The following is an 18,597-nucleotide window of genomic DNA, read 5'->3' as shown; positions in this document are numbered from 1 at the left end:
GCAGCCACAGTCAGAAGGGTAGGCAGACAGTCTGGCAGGAGGCTCTGACGGGCTTCAGGCTGCCCCTCCTCGGGGCATGGGGCCTGGGCCCAGAGGGGGTCTGGGTGGTCAGGCCCACCCCCCCCTTCTGTCCTGGAGCTTCTGTCCAAGGCCAACAGGCTAATCTCAGCCTCCTGGATCCCCCACTCTAGCGGGGGGCCGCGTGGGTTGGGGGAGGTCCCAAGAGCTGGTCCTTCGGTCAAGCAGTTCTGTGAGCTGGCACTTTTCTGGGAAGGTCCAGAGCTGGCCTTCAGGACACCGAAGAGGATGCCTCTCCCAGATGGGCCCTGGCTAGGCGGCTCGGGGGGCCATGTTCTGTGGCACTGCAGAAAAAGGAAAGGCAGGTGAGTGGGCACTGAGGAGCGGGTACACGGGCATTCCCCGTGGAGCTCCCCAACCTGGGCGGCCGGAGATTCTCCCGTGGCACCCGGCTGAGCAGACAGCTGGCACCATGCCTGGCTGGCAGAGACAGCCTGGGAGCAGGGCCCAGACACTGCTGGGGGTGGCAGGATAGCACAGCCAGGCTGGGGAGACGAGGACAGAGCCCAGAGCCACAAAGGGCCTCTCACCCACAGTCCCGAGGGGAAAGGTCAGGGTCTGCCACCCCAGAGGATCCCTGTGGCAGAGGCCAGCAGCTGGCCCTCCTCCTCCCCCCAGTGCGGGTTACCTGAGGTCAAGATACAAAGAACCGTGTGCCTGAGGGGAGGAGGGTGGGGGAGGAAAAGCCGCTTCCCTAAAGCATTGGCACTTCTCAGAAAAATGACTCCTAGGCCAGGGGGCCCCTCTTATACCACTTCCCCCCAAAATCCAAGCCCCAGCACCCCAGATGGGTTTGTCCCACAGGCCTAGGGAGGAGGCCCATTGACATACACACAAATAAGGAAACGGGAACCAAGGACCCCTGGGTATCACCTCCAATGCTTACCAGCATGATGGGCCAGGGGTGGGCAGTGTGTAAGAAGGGTAGGGATTGCCCAGGATAGAACCTCCCCAGCCCCAGGCAATGAAACGGTAAGGGAGATTGATGAATTCAAAGTTCACCCTCATAGTCAGTGGCAAAAGCAACATCCCTGGATGGGGTGGGAGGAGGGCACACGATGAAGGACCAGATGCCCGCCCCCCCACACACACACACACGTGTGTGTATACAGATCCAAACCCTGTTTGAACAGCTGGGATCAGAAGGGCATGCACAGATAACACCATGGGGCAGAGAGAGGCAGAGATGAACCCAGAGATGCCATGACACAGACAGAAAGGCAGCAACAAGGGAAAAGAGAGAAAGGGGAAAAAGAGAAGCATCTGCAAGAGGATGCTTCCAATCAAATCCACCTAGGGTATAGGATATACTAAAATAAATACATGTACATGGATATATTTCTTTATATACAAATACATATACACATATATATGACATATGTATGGCATTGTATATATGTGAAGACAAAAAAAGACAAAAAGAAACAGCCATTTATTTGTTTTTTAATATTTACTCATTTTTGTGACAGAGACAGACAGAGTGCCAGCGGGGGAGGGGAAAGAGAGAGAGGGACACACAATCCGAAGCAGGCTCCAGGCTCCGAGATGTTAGCACAGAGCCTGATGCGGGGCCCAAACTCATGAACCATGAGATCATGATCTGAACTGAAGTAGGACACTTAACTGAGCAACCCAGGCGCCCCAAAGAAACAGCCTTTTATTTATTTTTTTTTTAATTTTTTTCAACGTTTTTTTATTTATTTTTGGGACAGAGAGAGACAGAGCATGAACAGGGGAGGGGCAGAGAGAGAGGGAGACACAGAATCGGAAACAGGCTCCAGGCTCCGAGCCATCAGCCCAGAGCCCGACGCGGGGCTCGAACTCACGGACCGCGAGATCGTGACCTGGCTGAAGTCGGACGCTTAACCGACTGCGCCACCCAGGCGCCCCAGAAACAGCCTTTTAAAACCACAATGAGAGACACCTGGGTGGCTTGGTGGGTGGAGCATCAGACTTCAGCTCAGGTCAAGATCTCTCGGTTTGTGAGTTCAAGCCTCACGTCAAGCTCTATGCCGGCAGCTCAGAACCTGGAGCCTGCTTCGGATTCTGCGTCTCCCTCTCTCTCTGCCTCTCCCCTGTTCATGTTCTGTCTCTCTCTCTCTCAACATAAATAAACATTTAAATAAGTAAATAAATAACCACAATGAGATATCACCTCAGATCCACCAAGATGACTATAATCAAAAAGAATAAATCTGGCAAGGATATGGAGAAACCGGAACCCTCATACACCTGCTAGAGGGAATGTAAAACAGTACAACCACTTTGGAAAACAATGTGGCAGTTCCTCAAAAAGTTAAACAGAGTTACCTTATGATCCAGCAAGTCCACTCCTAGGTATCTCCCCAAGAGATATGAAAACATAAGTTCACACAAAAACTTGTGCTCAGATGTTCAGACCAGTATTACTCACAATGGCCTAAAAGTAGAACCGACCCAAATGTCTATCAGCTGATGAATGGACAGAGTGTCCATCCACATGCAAACTTAATTCTGCCAGAAAAAGGAATGAAGTACTGATATATACTACTACAACATGAAAACAGTCATGCTAGTTCTAAAAGGCTACATACGATGATTCCATTTCTATGAAACGCCCAGAATAGACAAATCTATAAAAACAGAAGCAGACTGCAGTCACCAGGGGCTAGGGGGTGGGTTTGAAGGAAATGGGAGGTGACTGCTGACAGTTAACGGGGTCTTTTTAGAGTGATGAAAATTTTCAAAAATTGATGGTGGGGACATTCACACAACTCTGTGAGTATACAAAAACCACTGTGTTATACACTTTAATGGGTGAATTTTACGGTATATGAATTACATCTCAATAAACCTGTTAAAAAGAAGAAAGGAGGGGCCCCTGACCGGTTCAGTCAGTAGAGCGTGTGACTCTCAACGTCAGGGTCATGAGTTCGAGCCCCACATTGGGGGTAGGGTTTAATTAAAAATAAAAAATAAATATTACACAAAGAAGAAGGGAAGAGAAAAGGAAAGAGAGAAAGAGAAAAAAGGAAAAAGGAAAGAAACAAGGTCACAAAGACCCAAACTAAGGACTGCCTGCATTTCCAACCCCTGTTCCTCCCCCCACCTCCCCCACCAAGCCTAGGCCACACCAGGTTCTAAGCTCCAGGCTCAGACCTAGAATCCAAGGGACATGCACATGGCCAGCGTTTGGCAGAGGACCATGCCTGGGATAGAGGAGTTCCTGCCAAGGCCACAGTGGACAAGGCCAGGACTTTTGGGCCCAGCTGGGCCAGGCTGAGGGAGGGGGAGAGGGGACAGGTACTTGCTAGGGAGGGGGCAGCTCCCCCAGGAGTGGAATCTGGACATTGTTAATGACCATGATTTTTACTGGTACTAATTATGACAACCATAAGGCCTCTCTCCTTACTCCTGAATGAAGTACCCCCTTCTCTCCCCAGGCCCCTGTTGATTCCCTCCCAGGCTGAGAAGGCTGACGTCAGAGGAACAGGGGCCCCACCCATTGGGCCAGCTGCCACCCCAGCCCCCCACGCCCCTGTGGGGCCCCACACAACGGGAACTCTTGAGCTGAGGGAGCCAGGCAAGCGAAGGAGGGGTTGGCCGAGCCTCATCAGCGTTGACAGTCAGACACACACACACACACTCTCTCTCTCTCTCTCTCTCTCTCTCTCTCTCTCTCTCTCTCCTGCAGAAACTCATGAATGCAGGTCTATGGAAAGCATCCGGGTGGGCAAGAGCATGCTTGCACGCCCCAGCCTGTGTGTGTGCGGGCACGCACGTGAAGAGAGGGAACCTGGAGATACCATCTCTCCACACCTGGGCTTCACCACACAATGAACATGGTTCAGGGCTTGTGTGCACGGCCCCAGGACACAGCTCCCCACAGACACACAACCACAGCCCCACAGTTTCCCAAACTGCACACTCCCTGGCCCTCACACAGCCAGGCTGGCCTTTGTACCTGCCTCCCTGGGGGCCCAGCACCCAACACACACTGAGGTGCACCCTCTGACAAATACTCAGGAGGGTTTACGTCCACACAGGGGCCGGCCTCCCTGAGGTGAGGCCCAGGAAGCTGAGGCCCAGAAAGCCATTCACTCTAGACCCCAGGCATTCTGACTCAGCTTTTGGGGCATAGGGGTGGATTCAGTCGGTCCAGTCTGGACCTTCTGCATCCCACCCCTGCCCCCAGAGGAGAGATGACTATGCCCACCTTAATGCCTGTGAGGAGTTAGACATGGGACCAAACTTCAAAACCCCCTGCACTCCAAAGCCACACCCCAGTGAGAGACTGGAAGGCCTCCCTCACCCCATGAGAGCCTCACTATCCCTAACCCTGCTCAGCCTGCAAACTCTGGTGCAGTTACTCAGCTCCCTGGGGAGGACCTTGAGCCATGGGAGGGGTAAAGGTCATTGAAATGAGCCGAGGGCCAGGCTGGCCAGGGAACAGGGATGGGAGAGGGCAGGGATGATGGGGGCTGAGCCAAAGAGCACAGGCCCTGCCTCAGAAGCTCCCTCTGGAGCCATGATCCCTGGGGAGACACCTGGGCCCCAGCTACACTGGACCCAGGGGTAGAGAAGACACCGGCAGAGAACTGAAACCACCAAAGAAAGGGAAAACAAACTACCTACCTCCAACCTCCACCCTCTGCCCACCAGCTCTACTACCCGTGGGCACCCTCCCTCAAGGCAGAGAAAACCACAGGCCCATCCCTCCAATACGCTGAGCCTCGCCTGGGCACAGTCGGAGGGGGTGGGCGCTGGAGTGCCAGCCACCAGCCATGCACCCTGCCCACCGGAGCCTCCCTCACTCCCAAAAAGTGCCAGGGGAAACTCACACCCCTAGAGGAAAAGGCAAGGGCTGGCTGAGCCATGAAGACGGTAGAAAGAACCAGAGGTTTGTAGGGTCAAATCTCAGCTCTGCCACTCTGGGTGACCTTCGGCAAGTCACTTAACCTCTCTAAGCGTCTGTTTACTCACTTGTGAGCTACCCCTCTCAACAACTGGCTGTGTGGTTTCAGACATATGAGTCTGGAAAGCACCTAGCACAGCACTGGGCACACAGGCGGTGCTGGGCAACGGGGCCCCTTTCCCCACACCTCTCACCACACCCGGTGCCTCCCTGGGCCATGTGTCTGCTCTCCCTTCCCTCTTCCCAACCAGGGCTAGTGTCTGTGGACAGGCCCCGGAGAGACAATTACCCATTTTCCAGGGTCTGCTTCCCCCCAGACTGAGAAGAGGGATGTGGGTGAGGGATATTTGGGTGTGGGTGGACGCCCAACCACAGTGCTTTCCCAAATTCCCTTCTTTCATTTCACAAACCAAAAAAGAGAAACCTTTTGGATTTGGGGAGGGGAGGAAGGGAAGAGAAATAGACTATTTCCTTTGCTATCCCCAGAGAAGAGGAGCCGGGGGTCCCCAAACCCAGCTGATCCAGCCTCCCTTCCTCATTGACTCCTTCGTCTCAGCTCCCAGGCTCCTCTGCAACAATGGCTCCCAAGGAACAGAAGGCAGGCAGTCCCAGAGAGGCTGAGAGATAGGGACAGAGACCGGGCAGCTTAAAAGAAGGGGAGACGGGGGTTTTCCTCAGCATTCTAGACAGTCAGTGAATCATAGGCAAATGACACCCAAAGCTCAGCTCAACTTGACGGGGTACCCAGGGGAACACACAGGACATGAACCCTGGTGGAAACAAAGACCTGGACCCTCTGCACCCCCTATCAGATAAGGAGCTGGCAGGGCAGGACAGGGCGGGACAGGGCAGATTTTAAACCAGAACAGTGGGCTGGAACTATTTATAAACTTTCCAGGAACACACACACACACACACACACACACACACACACACACACACAAAGCCACAACTTCTCCCCTCCTCCTGGCTCTTCAGATCTTCAGGCAGGGTCTGGGGAGCAGTGATGATCACTACTCCCTCTTTCCCTTTTCCAAAGGTTCCTCTGGCCAAGGCTCTCACCCCTCTCCTCCAAGTCCACAGTCTGGCCACTCTGGTCCTCTGTTTACCTTTCGCTCACCAGAGTCCCAGCTGCAGGGAGCCAGCAAGGCCAGCCCCACTTTGAAAGAGATCACCACCCCAGGAGGGCCTGGACTATGTCAGGACAGGTACAGGGCACCTCTTCTCTACCAGACCCTTGCAACCCCAGGCCTGCCTCACTAGAGCTAGGACTTGTTTGAAAACCTGCCCCAAACATGTGCAGGCCCTTAGCACATCCTCAGAGGGGATTAGGGGAGGGATGAAGTCCAGCATCTTCCTCTGTATTCTGCCACTGCCCAACTGCCTCAAGATGCAGCACTCAGTCCCAGAAGAGTGGGTCTGATGTCCCCTCAACCTGTGCCCCCACCTGGCCCTGGGTTCTGTCCCAGCTACGCAGGGCCACCTGACCTCCAGCAGTGACTGATTACCAAGCAGAAAGGGCAACTGGGTAAGTCCAAACCTAGGACAGGCCAGGTTCTGGGAGGAGGAAATGGTGGTCTCTGTGGGCATGACAGTGCCTCCAACTCCTGCATCCCCAAAGACTGCACCCCAGAGCCCCCTAGGAGACATGCTTGGGACCTCCAAAGCTCAAGGTGGCTGAGCTCCCCCTCCCCTAGAACCCACTGGGTCTTCTTTCAAAGCAGAGAGTAGGTGAAAGGGCAGGGGGCAGCCCAGGCCTCGAGGAGGGAGCAACCTACAGGGAAGGAAGAAAACAGGAAGAGGAAGAGATGAGCCTGCCGAAGCCACAGCCAGACCACAGGAGTGTGTGGACCAAACAAAGGCCCCTCTGTCCGGGCAGGGGACCAAGGGGGCACAGACAAAGGGGACCCCCCCCCCAGCTTGGAAACCACCGTCCTTATACCCAGCCTGGCATGGGGCTTTCCCCACCTTCACCTTGGCAGCTGCCCCCTCACCATTTGTCTCCCCACTATACCACGCAGGAAACACTGTTCTCACAATGGGAGCACACACAGCAAGGTTGTGTGTGTGTGTGTGTGTGTGTGTGTATGTAAGGCTACAGCAATCCCCACCCTCCGCTATCCCCTCAGCTCTGCCCTAAACCTGAGACTGCCAGATTCTGAATCCTAGGGCAGAAAGTCAGCAGGACATGGTCCTACCAATCCCCTCCCAGCACCCCTCCCTGGGGACCTCGACTGCAGGGAAGCCGGGAACGCCAATCCCCTGCCTCAGGATATCCTCTTGGCTCTGACCCCAGACCAGGCCTGAGTCAGACTGTACCCCGCCCCATACCCCTCCATCCACTGACCCCCCAGGAACTTCCTACTCTGCACCCGCCTACCAGTTGGGGGTTAGAACTAGGGGGAATCTCCTCTTCTCCATCCCTGGCTGAAGAGGGAAACCCACAAGGGGGTGGGAAGAATGGGTCACAAAGTCAGTCGTATGGCCTGCCCCTTAAAGCACAGGGCCTTCAGGCTCAGAGAAAGGCTGGTACAGGCTGTGTGCAAGGGTGAGGCAGACCCCCACCTCCCCACCCCCAAACACACACACAACCTGCCCAGAGCCTCCTCCCACTCCAGCTTATACCCCAAGACATCCCAGAAGCTCCCTGGGGAAGGCAATTTCCATGAGAACACAAGATGGGAGAAGGTTCCAAAGGTAAAAGGAGATAGGGAGCAGAGGTCCCACAAACCTCTGTGATGTATCTTTGAGGCAGCACAACCTAGCCTGGAGGGGACAGGACCACACAATCAGTCAGACTCACACAGTCAGCCAGTCAAGCACAGCCAGGCACACTCACGGTCTCCCCAACACTGGGTCTGAGTAGGTGGCTGTGACTCCTTCCCACAGACAGAAGTCTGTGGGGGGGGGGGGTGCCTAGTGCCTAGAGGATCTGGAGCATCAGAGACCACACACACTCAGCCTGAAATAGCCCCCAAGGCAGGCCCCCCAAGTCCCTTCCCAACTGTGGCCCTGGGGGGAGGGGCAGCTCCCTCCCCACAAGAACCAGGGTAGTGCCCACGGCGGCTATCTCCATGGCAACCAACAACAAACATCCCTGGAACCACAGTGGGACAGGAAGTGACAGCCACGTGACAGGAAGACTTTTTTTTCCAGTGTTGGGGGGTGATAAAGATTGTTACCAGCCCCTAGAGAATCAGCTGTTCCTTAAGGTTCCCCCACTTGGAGCTGGAGGGAAGGGGGCCAGCTGGGAGGGTGGCCACCCCCTATCGCAGTGTGTGAGGTTGGTCACAGGGCTGATGGGCCCTCCCTCCTGGCCTGCCACTCACGATTCTCCCCCTTGCTCCCCCTCCCCTCCACTTCCTGCCGTGACTAGAGATCAGAGAACTCCCCACCGCAGCTTCCCCTTCTCAAGTCTCGATTCCTGGGCTGGAGGTTTCACCGTGGGCCGAGGGGCAGAAGGAAGGAGGGCTGGGGATCTGCGGTAGGACCCAGGGGACAGAGGCTCTGGGGGAGGAGCCGGGAGGGAGCCACTCCTAGGTAGGTGTGTACACACAGGCACACAGAGAGTGGGTCACGGTGACACACGGCGGCGGCCGGCAGGGCGCAGTGACACACGGAGACTGCCTGACCTCAGGCAGCTCTGGGGGGAGGGGAGCAGAGCCATTGGATACAGCCCGCACACCCCACTCCAGCCTGTCCTGAGCCTCTGGGTTCATCTCAGGCAGCTACTGGCCGCCAGACAGGCGAGATCCCAACTGTACCCAGCCCCCACCGCCTCTCCCCAGCCTTTTGTGTTCAGGAATCCCCCTCCCTGCTCCAAGGTGCCCGCCCAGACGAGGGCACCTTGGTGGAAGGTGGGGGGAAAGGAACCTCCCTCCACCCCCCTCCCCTTCTCTGCAGATGTCCCAGACTATATTTAGCCCAAACCGGGCGGCCAGCCAGACCCAGACTCCCCACTGGTCGGGAGCTGAGCTCCCAGTTTTTATGCAATTAAAACATTAACAGAGAACCACCCCCATCCACAACCCCCATGCCCCCCAGCCCTCCCTGAGCAACAGAGCTCAGTTAACTTAAACAAGGGCAGCTCAGCTCTGCAGCCTGTGAAGGGGATGGGGGGGTCACTGGGCAAACAGCAATAAACTCATTCCTTTGCCCATCTCCCAGGCCCTGCCCCCACAGGCAGGATTGGGACATCATCCTTGAGATCAGGTTGACACTTGCAGAGGGGGTGTGGGGGGGGTAGGCTTTCCTTATTCCGGCCGGAAGGCAAAGGCATATCCAGTGGAGGGGGGGGGTTGCCTGGTTGCAGAAATTCCACCTGTCATTTTGTAGCCCCCTTCCATGGCCGGCTCCAGTTACAGCGCTGGGGGTTGGCAACAGGTGCTGGCCAGGCTGGCAGCAGTCTAATCCCCCATCCGCTCCCAGGGCTGACAGTGGTGCCTAGAGGTCCCGGCAGGGGCCAAGCAGGCAGGATGCTGCGTAGAAGAAGGAGGCATCACTGCCAGGCAGGTAGGGGGCAGCCCAAGGCCCTTCTGTAAACGTGGCTCCCTAGACTCTGTGATGTGTGTTGGAGGGTCTAGAGAAGGCAGGGAAACCTTAGTTCCATAGCACCTATTTCATTTCCCCATGATGCCAGGCAGGCGGGCTACAGTGTGGGAGGTCTGTCTGCCTGCCTCTTCCTCCTCCTCCTCTCCAAATTCCAGGAACAGGCAAGGGAGGCTCCAGTTGCGGAGAGAGAGGGAGAGAAAGCAGGCGGTCCCAACTGGTGGGGGGGGGGGGAGGGGGGAGGCGGGGACTGGAGCGGGAGGCAAGATCCAGACAAGCAAGAGACACCCACACCCAAGCCAGACGGGGGACAGACACACCGACGCTGACACATTCTCACACTCTGGGCCTGGTCCCTGCACACCACCCACCCTGCAGGGACACCCAGACACTCTCAGCCAATCCTGCCAATCCCCAGAACACTCCCTGGACACACACGGAGATCCAGGCCCTCGCCCCCACCCTCCATCCCCTACAAACCGTGTGGGCTCTAGACAGCAGCCAGAGGGTGGAGAGGGGAATGGAGGGAAGAAAGACAGCAGGCATCAGAGAGGATGTGCGGCCAAAGCCCTGGGAGCTGAGGTATCAGTTGCCACACGCCTTTCCCAAAACCCAGTAAGTCAAGACAACCCTGGTCATCTTGCCAGGGACCCTGCCAGCTTCCCACACTCCCAAAACCACTGCCACCAGAAAGGGGCGTGGGGCACTGGGCAAGTGGAGATTACCATGTTCATTCGTCACAGGGATAGGATTACCTTCCCTAGATGCCCATCACCATAGATCCCAGACACTACTCCTAAACAGACCTCCAGAAAGGCCCAAACACACCCATCCCTCAGCTCAGCCCAGGTCAGGCCCTGCCCTGCCCAGCCTATGCTGCCCAAAGCACAGGGAACCAGGCACTGAGGTTTATATTTTGGAGCAGGCCGCACCCTCACGTCACACAGTTCTGAGGACCACCCCACTAAAGAACCTAGAAGTCTGAGCAAGAAGTGGGTTGGGGGGAAAGGTCCTAGAGGGCAGAGCCAGCTTCTAAGACCAAAGGATTTAGGGAGGAGGAGCCAATTAACCGAGGTCTGGGTCAATGCCCCCAAAACAGACTTGAAGTGCCACTCAGACAATGTCCTCTACCCCACACTAGACAGAGTGGCAGGAACCGCGTCATGGCACATGTGGGTGACTGTGCCCAGCGGGGGAGGCACAGGGGTGATCAGGATGGGGCTGCCCACAGCTAGCTTCCTGCCAGGCTGCCACATGGCTGGGAGTAGGAGGTGGACCAGAGAAGTGTCCCAGAATGGTAGCAGGGGCATTTAGGGTCAAATTAAGGATGGAGATTGAGAGGTGATAGGAGGAAGTGGCCAGGATTAAGCCATTCCAAACCCAGGGTCTTTTCAGAACTGCTACCTCATCTGCACTGCCCTCACCAGTCTGGTGGGGAAACTCCTGCATGGACCATTTCATGCACATTCACTCACCCTCAAAGTCAAATCTAAGATCCTCAGCTCCCAAGGGCCTACCCCAGTCTGACCCTAGTGACTGCTCGGTCTCAGGACCAACGTAGCCCAGACTCCCAGACAAAACTGATGTCCCAGCCCCTCCCAGTACACTAACACCCTTCATAGTCAGAAACCCCCAGACCCCCCCTTTCCTCCAGCTCCAAATACTCTTTCTCTTGTTCTTCCCCCAGACTCATCTCCACCCCCAACAGGGGGAAGCCCCAAGATGTCAAGCCACCCCCGCTCCAATCTGGGTCTTCCCCAACCCAGCCTCCCCATCAAGCACAAGGCCCTGAAGGAGTGCTTGGCGCTCAAGCCCACTTTGTAGCAAGACCTGGTGCCTTTACTGAACCACTTCCCTAGAACAACCCTGCCCTATGACCACTGCAGCCAGGGAAAGGGACAAGAGACATCCCTGAATCTCCCACCCAGGAAACTGGAGGAGGGATGGTGGTCAGGAGCAAAAGTGAGGGGGAGTTAGCAGAAGGGGGTGGGGAAATGGGGGAGTGTTCTCAGGAATAGTCCCTCTAAGAACATATACACACACACATGTGCACACAGCCCACAGGCAGAAAGCAATCTGGTAGAAGGAGCTGGCACCAGCTGAATGCTGAGGGTACCCCATGCCAGCATACGGGCATCCTATCCAAGACAGGATGGACAGAGGCAGAGAAATATCTTCAAGGCTGTGGGGCTTTCTTGTCTGATTTCCATAGGAGTCGGTCCCCATCCCCAGCCTAGCACACTGGTGGCATGCGCCCTTTCCCACTGAGCCACTTGACAATAGGGCAGTGCCCAGAGAGGAGAAGGGGCATAGCCAAGCTGATTTTCCAGCACCCCCCCCCTCCACATCCACATCTGGCTAGCAGCTTCTCCTCCTCGTGGGTGGCACCAGGTCCCAGACACCCTCTGCAGAGCAAAGACAACCAGTCCATTCCGTCCTCCCCTCACCCCAAAAAGCTTCCATAACCCCATGGTAGCACTAGATCCAGAGACCTCCCTCCTGGTACTGCACTGACTCCCTTACCCAATTCGATCGGCTCCCCTCACTCCACGGGGGACACCAGCTGAGCGGGCCCCGCCCCCCCAGCCGCCTGCTCCGGTGGGGGTGGGCCTCCGGGCTGATTCTCCCCAAACCACAGGGCAGCTCAGATAACAGGAGGAAAAGGAGGGGGCTAGTCCGTTGGGCATCCGATCTCTCCCCAAACAGGTTTGAAAGTCTTTTTGTTTTGTTTGTTTTTGAAGAGGAAAGCAAGAGGGAGTAGGAGTTCCCAGCGGCGGTTCTGCCACAGCTCGGGCGCCGGGGACACGCGCGGCAGACCGCCCCAGATGCCTCACGGCTGCGCGCGAACACTCGGGCGCAGACAGACGCACAGATTGGACTCCCCCACCCTGGGCACGGCGGCGGCGGGGTAGGAAGCCCAGGAAACCCCGGGTTCCCGTCCGAACCCGCCCAGCACTAGGTCCCCGCCTGCAGCTCCTATCAGGGACAGGCCAAGGGGCCCGGTGCCCGCGGGAGCTGGGGGCTCTCCAAAATCCCCGGGCAGAGGTTACCTCGCAGCGGGAGGAAGCAATCCGTCCAGAGCGCCCGCGGGCTCGGCGTCTGCCCTGACCCTGCGCTCGGTGCTGTAAGCGTCAGGGGTACGGGATCCCAGGAGAGGAGCAGTCTGGGGGGCCCGCGGCTCAGGGGGCGCGGGGCGAAGGCAGCGGGCCATGGCGAGGTCACGTGCGGAGGCTGAACTTTACCCGGAGCCCCAGACTAGGGGGGCGGAGGGTACGGAGCAGGAGGGGCGGCCCTCTCCCCCACCCAGACCCGCCTCTGCCCGCCCACCGACCTATCACCAGCCAGGGGCGGGCCTGTGGGATCACGCCCCCCGCCCCTCCTTAACAGACCCGGAGAAGGGCGAGTCTTAAAGGAGACGCGCCTAGCCTAAAGGCTTGGACGTGGGAATCTGGGAGAATTCCCTCCCTCTGCCCCAAAAGGAGAGATTCTGAGAGGGCAGGAGGAGTTCTGCGGAAAGAATGGAAAGAGGACTCTGTCGAGAAAGGACAGCAGTGTGTGGTATCACACTCCCTTGCCCCCAATCACACATACCCACACTCGCAGAGGCACAGATCACACACACGCCCAACACCTAAACCGGGGAAGAGAGCATAATATAGAAGTGAATATAGTGACTTTGGCCCTAGATATTAAGCCCCTAACTCCTATAGTTATAATCCTTCTCTGGGGATCAATTGAACTCAGAGCTGTGTGACCTTGAATAAGTCGCTTCCTTTCTCTGAATCTTAATTTTCCCATCTGAAAAAAAAAAAAAAAAAAAAAAAAAAGGAAGTGCAAGAGTAGGTATACCTCCCTCGAGTAATGACTCCTCTCCTCTTCCCCCAAACACCTCTCCTGTTCAAGCAGGTCTGAGGAACTAGAGCTCAACCTAACCCCTCAGCATCTCCTTGCCAAGTACCCTTCCCCCAGAAGGGCAGTGGCCTTTGGATCTTCCAAGAACCAACCAGGGGGCGCCCAGAAGCACCCCTCAGTGCTAGAGGACTCTCAGACTCCAGCTTCTCTCTCCTGGCCCAGTCTGGAGGAGCCAGAAGAGCTCTCGTTCTTGCTCTAGCGGGGCAAGATCTGAATCACTCTCCATCTGCAGAGACCCCAGTTCCCAGCACAGCCACAGGCCCCCTTCGAGCCTGCTGCTCCGTTTGGAAGGATCACGTCCCCACCTGTAGCAGCCTACTGGGGGGAAGCAAAATCATTAAGGAACAACACCACCCCCCTCCCCGGTCAGAGAAGTGGCCACAAGTGCCCCCACAGGACTTCCCAGTGGAAGGGGAAGTGTCACACTCCCAGGCCTCCACCCCAGTGAGGAAGACTCTCAGCCTGACCCGGCTGGCAAAGCTCTCAAAGCCACCGGCCCGACGGCCCCCGCTTTACAGACGAGGAACAGGAGGTCGGGAGTGGACACAGGGTTCTGTCCACCATCACACCGGCTGCACAGCTGGGTGGAGAATCGGAGTATCTGATTGTTCCCTCCAGCTTTAGCCCCCCAGCCTTGGTAAAGTAGGACAAGCCTGGTCGGTGGGATGATCTGCTCTGAGGTCCGGCACAGGGACAGGGCGCTGGGGCAGCGCTTCCCCAGGCCCCTTCCCGCCCTCCAGGCCCGGCTGTCTCTCGCTCTCGCGCTCTCGTCTGGATTTCCGTCCACCGGTGCGAAACGCCCGCCCAGCCCCTCCCGTCCTGTCCCGTCCAGATCCATCCGCAAACATGCGCTCAGCGGGCAGGAATGCGCCAATGGCTCCCAGATGTGGACGCCGACGCTTAACCCCTTCCCCCCCAACCCCCCCCCCCCCAACACACACACCGCCCAGGCCTTCCAGCCTGAGCCTAACCAGCAGCAGGGGGCGTTGCCCCGGGTGAGACCAGCTTGGGAGGGGGCTCAGCGCCAGCCACCCCTAGCCCACACAGGCTCTTCCTGCCCTAGATTTTGCCAGTATCCCTTCTAGCTAAAGCTATGGACACAAAAATGCAAGTGTGCATAAACACGGGTACACTGCCTCCCACGAAGAAAGGCCTTCACATATACGTGCCAGCACACAGGGTCAGGTACACTCGTGCACACTGAGATTCAGATGTGTAAACGCACATGCAGGACCCCCATATATGCACACCCATATGCATATTCAGAGCACACATGTATCCACATCCTTGAGTCAAACAGAACATGCACATATAAGACAGGCATTTGTGCATGCACAAGGTCATGAGGCAGTGTGGGGCACACTCCTGAACAGACATGGCAGTAGGCCCATGTGCAGATGGAGGAAGAAATTCATGCACCCACACACCCACTCCCCAACAGGGGGCCAGACACTCATGCACAGAAGACTGGCCCCAAATGTACAAGCACCAGCCCACAGGCCTTTGGGGCACTTTCCCCTGTCCAGGGCACCCAGTACTGCCTGTCCAGGCTCTAGCCCTACCCAGGCTTGACTCCAGGAAACAGGAGAGGTCCCCAGGTGGGAGGCCAGGAGTCTTCAAGCTGCAGCAGCTGAACTCCAGCTGTGCCGGACCCCCAGCAGGGTCCCCACCCCCACCCTGCAGGGACCCTACACAGGAGGGGAGAAAAGTGCAGGAGGCAGCAGGAGACTATCAGACTGAGAAAGCCACAGGCCAGGGGGCTCCTCACTCTTTAGGAAAGACACTCCTTCTTGGGGCCTGCCCTTCCATCCTGTATACAGAAGGCAATGGGCTGGGGAAGAAGTCTGAGCCACTGTTTTCCAAGACAGGAAATCTCTCTCCAAAGGGAAACCCTAGAGAGCCCGAAGCACTCAAAGGAGATACAAATAGCCCTGAGACACCCCCCCCCAGGAGGGCCCACAATTCCAGCAAAACAAGGCCTCCCTCTCACAGCCGGTGGGGAGCTCCTATTCAAGAATAGCACCACACTGGTAGTGAGTGAGAAGAGACTACCTGGATGCAGGCCGTGTGGGAAATGTCAGCTGGAACCAGCCCAGCCCCTGACTCCTCTTCCCCTCCCTGGCTGCCCTCCACCCCCCTCATCCCTGGGGGAGCTCCTCCCACAAGCATGCTCACTTCCCCACTCCCTCTGATTCGAACTGAAGGGTAATCTGGGGCACGGCTCCTGTTTCCATTGTGCAGATGAGGAGACTGAGGTACGGAAAAGGAAACTGTCTTGCTCAAGGTCATACAGCTTGCCAGCGGCAGAGCTAAGATTCTGACCCACAGGCCCCTTCTCAACCGCCCCCTCTTCACTCCGAATCAAACATTTCCACTCAGTACCACGCTGCTTCCTTCTTTACCCCCTCAATAGAGCACATGGGACAAACACCAGAGCTGCAGGGTGGTGGATAGGGCCAGGACATGCCAGAGAGAGATCAGAGAAGACACCAGAGGCTACATACATGGTCCCCCAACCCCACCCCAAGCATGGTGCCCACCTGCCCAGCAGGCACAGCCCGGTGACTCAGCTGCATCCGGGGGAGATGCCAGGGCAGTGACTCACCTACCGAGAAGAGCTGAGCCTGGCACCTTGCCAGCCCCAGGACAGAAGTGACTTAGTCACCAAGACTGTGATGCCCAGCAGGCACAGCCCAGGGATTGGGGACAGGGGCAGGCTGTGTCCTCCATGGTTACATGCGCCCCCTGGCGAAGAACAGGCATCCTAGGGCTAGCCACAGCTGTACCCGCCCCTGTCCCCTCATCACTGCCCACCCCCAGCTTGCCAGGCCCTGTTCTAGTGCAGACAAGTTCTGTGAGACCCCTAGGCTGCCCTGCCCCCCTGCAGCCTGCCCCCTGCCATCATTCACCACCCACTCTCCCACCAGCCCCACCTCCTCCTGCCACCCAAGTCGTACCCAGGCTGTGCGGCTCCTTTAACATGTCCTGGCAGCACCTCCTGCCCCCACAGCCCCTCTCCACCCCCAACACACACACACATGCAGTCACACACACTTCTGCCAGCCCTGCTTCTGCCAGCAGCTGCTGAAGCTGTTGAACAGGAGGGGAATCAGGAGGGTGGGGTGTAGGGATTGGGTTACCAGAGGCTGATGGGGTGGGCTGTCACCCAATCCCTCCCCAGCTAGTCCCCCCGCCCCCCCCCCCCCCCGTCTCCCTTACCCACCTGCTTCCCCCCACCTCTGGCTGGCAGCCTACTGCTCTCTAAGGCCCTCCACCCCCACTCCACCCAAGCTAGAAAATAAATGGTCAAGGGTATTTGTCATGCTAAGGCCAGCCCAGTATATGAGAGAAAGAGAGAGAATGAGAGGGACAGAGGCAGCGATGGACAGAAAGAGTAATTCCTGTGCTCAGCGCTCTAGCTACAGCCACTAGGTGTGTATATCACTGTGTATGTGGAGCCAGAAGGGGACTGGGTAACTCTCCAAGTCCCAGGAGGATTGGGGGGGGGGTGGCCCAAGGGGAATGGACTGGCTGAACAACCTCAATCCATTTGCACTACTGATTTCTCACACACTGCAGCAGGCCTGAAGGCGGGCAGGAGTGGGGGGGGGCAGGATAAATCAGCCCCCAGAGACATAGAGACTGAATGGAGAGGGGGGAGGGGTGCCTGCACCACAATTTGTGGCCCACTGTGCCAGGCTTGGTGGGGAGGGGGTAGGCAACAGAGGAATAAGAGACAGAGTGGCAGGAGACAGAGTGGGGGAGGAAATGTTGGATTCAAGCCCACCTGGAACACCTCCTTCCAGCTGGATCTGAGGCTGATTGAAAGAAAGAAGGTGGGGGACAGAAGCACCACGTTTGACTCCATAGGCAGGGCCCTGAACAACTCCAGGGGGCACCATTCACAGTCTTTGTGCAACATGGTGGCCCTGGGGGTGAGACTGAGACCGGAGACTGAGTCCTGAGGGACCGCAACTCTCTCCTGAACTTTCTCCTCCCAAAGCTCAACCAGGTGCTCTGCCCCCAGGCCTTGGAGGAGGGCTCACTTCTGACTTGTGGCTGGAAGCCTCTGGTAATCTACCCACTCTTCTGCCTGTGCCCCTCCTTTCTTGGGGGCACTGGCAAACAACCAGGATGACCTCTGTGGGGCCGGATGGGGGCTCTGGAGAGCCTGCAAAACTCCCGTCCTTGGTCTGTCCTTAGCTCATCTCAGGACTGCGGGCAAATCCAGGCCTTCTCTGGGTCTCTAAGGTGGAGTGAGACTGGATGCCCCTTCCCTGAGGTGTCTCTAAGCCCAGACTCGCCAGCCTGTGAGCCTGTTGGCAGATGCCCAGCACCTCGATTCACACCAGTGGCCACAGGCCACCTAAACAAACCCCAACCCTGACCTCCTTCCAGCCTGGACACAGGCTCTCTCCACATAGTGGAGACTTCTAAACAAACCAAGCTGGGGTTTACGGGAGACGGTGCATAAACAAGCAGAGAAGGAAACAACCAGGTCCTCCTTGCTGCAGCAGGGGAGGGAGACACAACCAGGTGTGGTGAGGGACCCTGAAGAGAGAAGATGGGTGCAAGGGGTCCCAGTGCAGCCAGATGACTGCTTGAATGTCCTAGTGCAAGGAATATCCTGCCCCCACCCCAGGCCTGTTTGCTCCTCCACAAGGGGGAGGGATTGTCTAAGTGGTCTTTAATGCCCTTTCAGGGTTCTAAGTCTAGCAGGACAGAGAACCCACCAAGGGGTGCCCAGTATTCCTCATCCCAGCCCAGCCCATCTACCTGGGTCAGGACCCTCTCTGCCAGACCCTGCCCCAGCCCAATGCGTGCCTCTCTGCCCTGTCTGCTGCCCCTCTGGCTCTTCCTCACTCCTCTGCCTGCCTGCTTACCCTCACCTTGGCCAGCCCCTCTGCTGCCCCGTGCTTTTCTGCACGTCCCTCCTGCCAGGGGACAGACCGACTAAAAATAGTCCCTGCAGCCTTTCTCGCCCACAGCTGCCCAAAGAGCAGGAAATGAGGGGGGCAGGGAGGCCCGTGTCCTGCTCTCCCCCACAAACTCCCAGCTCCAAACCAAGTCCAGGACTCCAGCCTGGGGAGAGTGCCAACCTGGCCATCTCAGGGGCATCCCACACCCCTTCCCTAGGGGAGAGGCCTGCCCATAAGTGCCTGCCA

General features: G+C 57.2%; 1 protein-coding gene across 3 annotated transcripts in view; it reads right to left on the bottom strand.

Moving 5' to 3' along the window:
- Positions 1-27: 27 nt before the first annotated feature.
- CDC6 (cell division cycle 6) overlaps positions 28-18,597 on the bottom strand; it is a 45,852-nt gene continuing 27,282 nt past the window's right edge. For all 3 annotated transcript variants that reach the window (XM_030295208.1, XM_030295211.1, XM_030295209.1), the window contains one exon: positions 28-362. The gene's annotated coding sequence lies outside the window, so the exon portion shown is untranslated. The remainder of the gene's footprint in view (positions 363-18,597) is intronic.

This window comes from Lynx canadensis, chromosome E1, assembly GCF_007474595.2.
Source record: "Lynx canadensis isolate LIC74 chromosome E1, mLynCan4.pri.v2, whole genome shotgun sequence".
Classification (NCBI taxonomy): domain Eukaryota; kingdom Metazoa; phylum Chordata; class Mammalia; order Carnivora; family Felidae; genus Lynx; species Lynx canadensis.
Note: the sequence above shows the minus strand (reverse complement) of the source record. Positions and strands in the feature narration are given on the sequence as shown.